General features: G+C 38.7%; 1 pseudogene; it reads left to right on the plus strand.

The window, feature by feature from the left end:
- Positions 1-2,975: 2,975 nt before the first annotated feature.
- LOC100751106 lies at positions 2,976-3,512 on the plus strand (annotated as a pseudogene).
- The last annotated feature ends 223 nt before the right edge of the window (positions 3,513-3,735 follow it).

Raw genomic sequence — 3,735 nt, forward strand, 5'->3', positions numbered from 1 at the left:
ATGTGATTAACAGCAATATAATAGCCCCCTAAGTTTGGGTTTGCTTCTGTTCCATATGGTTCTTTTGATTTGAGACAGATATTTTGGATTTCCCTTTAACAAATATGCTTGCATTCAGAGAAGGAGAGAACCATATTTAAACTCCAATGCTAGGTTTAATTTTTAATTGAACTGGGACTACAATAGTCATATGCCCTATATGTCTGTAAAGAAGAGCAGAAAAAAACATTTGGGAAGATTTAAGAAATTTTATCATGTAGGAATTGGGCTGTACCATTAGGCCAATTTATGCTTTTTCTTGAAATATTACTTTAGATGAATTGTCTGTTTTCTTCAGATATGTCATTTGTCCAGTGGTCTTCAGATTCTTCAGTTGGCTGCCTTAATTCTCCTGGAAAGAAAAACACTGTGAGTGTTGTCTTCAGTAATGGATCACCACAATCAGTTTGCCAAGGGCAACCCTTTGCCTTAGCTACATCCTGGGTTGTTTGAGGATTCCATGTGATCCCCTTGCCAACAACTCAGTGGAATACTATAGAGGTCCATCAGGATGCCTCTGCTTCACCTTGACTCAAGGTCTGTGAGTTCAAACCTGTCCTTAGTCTTCCAGAATTAAAGACAAAAGACATAAAGATCTAAGGCTTAGTTACTGTAGGATGTTTTGGTCTCGGTAGAAGATGCCTTATCTAAATAACAACAGACTTGGACACAGGTGTATTTATTCTTGACCCTCATGGCAGGAATAACAGGTGTGGTTACCAAATGGTTGGAGGATTAAGGGAAGAAAGTCTGTGTGCTCTTCCTACATTATAATAGAAGTCTTCTTCTATGCCCCCTTTTGATTTGGGTACTTAAGAATGTTGAACAATAAACTTGGGGCATTCAATATTTACTGGATTTCCCTCCTGACTTTATCTTATATCTCATTCTTAGCGTCTTTACCTGCCCTTTCTCAATCCACACTCCTTCTCTCAGGTATGAACCAGGCAAGTTGGCTGGATCCTACAGAAACTCCACACAGATGGGATATAACATATCAGCCCCCTCAACATGGGGCTACTACAGATGGCTACAACAGAATACCCCCTAGTCCCATTACTGGAACACTCTCCTGGTGACAAGAAATGACCAATTAATATTCTGTATTCCCCATTACTCAGAATCCATATTGATATCATTTTCATAAATTGTGGGAAGTCTCCCCTGCGCTAGGTTTCCACACTTCCTCCTAATGCACTCCAATTCCAGTTGTCTCTTCCTATACTCTCTCCTCCACCCTATTCTCTAGAACCTGAAAACCCCTCTTCTTGACCCCACTTTCTCCTAGTCCACATATAAAATGCATTTGACTACCTCCTTCTACAGAGATCAATGCATAACCCCTACACCCTATCTCTTTATATGACCTCTCTGTGTATATAGATTTCAGCTTGGTTATTGTTTATTTAATGGTTAACATCCACTTATGAAAAAATACATGCCATATTCATTTTCTGGGTCAGTGATACCTAACACAGGATATTTTTTTTCCTACTCTCAGCCATTTGCCTGAAAAATTCATGATGCCATATTTAATAGCTAAGTAATACTCCATTGTCTAAATACACATTTTTCTTATCTACTGTTCTGTTGGGAGGGCATCTAGTTTGTTTTCTGTTTCTGGCTATTATGAATAAAACTACAAAGAACATGCTTGAACAAAAAGGAAGAATTCAGCCTAACCTTGGCCCCATTTTCAAGAATAATAACCTGTGAAAATGTATGGCATTTGACAGATCTTACACATTTTTAAGGTGGTAGCAATAATAATGCCAATTCACAATAACCAAATACTTGATACAAAACTATGATAAATCAGTTCCTGTCAATGTCCCACATCTATTTACAACTACAATTTTCACTTTTTAAGCACAACATTGTTTCCATGATTTTAATACTTTCAATGTGCGGTTTATCCCTCTTTGAGTTTCATTTCCTCAGGAAGTCAAAATCCACCTGAAACTGTACCACAAGGCTATGAAATTCATAACAGCCTGAAATGGAAATAGAAGCAGTCATCACAAGCTTCCCAAACAAAACAAAACAAAAAGCCTGTGGCCAAATGGATTCATTGAAGAATTCTACCAGAAATTCAAAGAACAGCTAATAGTAATACTCCTCAAGTTCTTCCACATAATAGAAGCAGAAGGATCATTGTCAAACTCTTTTTAAGAGGCTATAATTATCTTAGTACCCAACCAAAACAAAAGACACAACCAAGTTAGAGAACAACAAACGTATCTTCCTCATGAACATTGATGCAAAAATACCCAATAAAATACTGGCAAATCAAATCCAAGAACACATTAGAAAAATCATACACCAGGATAAAGTAGGCTTTATCCCAGGGATGAAGAGATGGTTCAACAGATGAAAATCCATCATTGTAATCCACCATATAAACAATCTGTAAAAGAAAACCACATGATCATCTCACTAGCTTCTGAAAAAGCCTTTGACAAAATCCAATACCCCTTCCTAATGAAGGTTTTGTAGAGATAAGGAATAACAGAACATAGCTAAACATAATGCGAGCAATATATAGCAAAATGACAGCCAAAATCAAACTTAATGGAGAGAAACTCAATGCAATTCCTCTAAAACTAAAAACAAGATAAGGTTGTCCACTCTCTCCATATGTATTCAATATTGTACTTGAAATACGTGTTATAGTAATAAGACAAGAAAAGTAGATCAAGGGGATACAAAGTGGAAAGAAAGAAGCCAAACTATCACTATTTGCAGATGATTTGATAGTTTACATAAGTTACCTGAAATTACCAGGGAACTCCTACAGCTGATAAAATCCTTCATCAGGGCCATTTCCTGGACTCCAGGGAGCAGAGAGCATCTGCTTGAGCAGCTCCCAAAGTGCAAGCGTGGGCCTGTCAGAGTGTTGAGATTTGAGCTTCGTTGTTTGAACACAGGATCTTGAAATGCATAGTGATTCCTGTCCATTAGATTGTATGGTGTATGTAGGTAATATTGGAATCAATGGGAACAAGACTGAACTAGAGCATGCTTTTTGCTATTATGGGCCACTGCCAAGTGTGTGGGTTGCACAGAACCCTCCTGACTTTGCTTTCGTTGAATTTGAGGATCCCCGAGATGCTGCTGATGCTGTCCAAGAGCTGAATGGAAGAACACTATGTGGCTGCCGAGTGAGAGTGGAAGTGTCGAATGGTGAAAAAAGAAGTGGAAATCGCGGCCCACCTACCTCTTGGGGTCGATGCCCTCGAGATGATTACCATAGAAGGAGTCCTCCACCCACGAAGATCTCCAAGAAGGAGAAGCTTCTCTCGAAGCCAGAGCAGGTCATTTTCAAAAGATAGGAAAAGAGAAAGCTCGTGAAAGAAACCACAAGCCATCTCGATCCTTCTCTGGGTCTCGTAGCCAATCTAGGTCAAATGAAAGGAAGTAGAAGACCAGTTTGCTAAAGAGGTGGTGTACAGGAAATAACTTCATGTGACAGGAGGATGTACAGGAAATTCAAATTTTGTTTGAGTCTTCATGATCTTGGTGCATTTTTAAGATGTTTTAGGTGTTCAAATTTGCTTTGAACTTTAGTTTTTCATAGACTGAAATAAACCTAGACCCTGCACAGTTAAAGTGTGATGCGCTAATGATATAGAAACCACTGGTAGTTTGTCTAGAAGCTGGGATACACTGTGGAGCTGTGGGTACAATGATAGGTAG

This window comes from Cricetulus griseus, chromosome 2, assembly GCF_003668045.3.
Source record: "Cricetulus griseus strain 17A/GY chromosome 2, alternate assembly CriGri-PICRH-1.0, whole genome shotgun sequence".
NCBI lineage: Eukaryota > Metazoa > Chordata > Mammalia > Rodentia > Cricetidae > Cricetulus > Cricetulus griseus.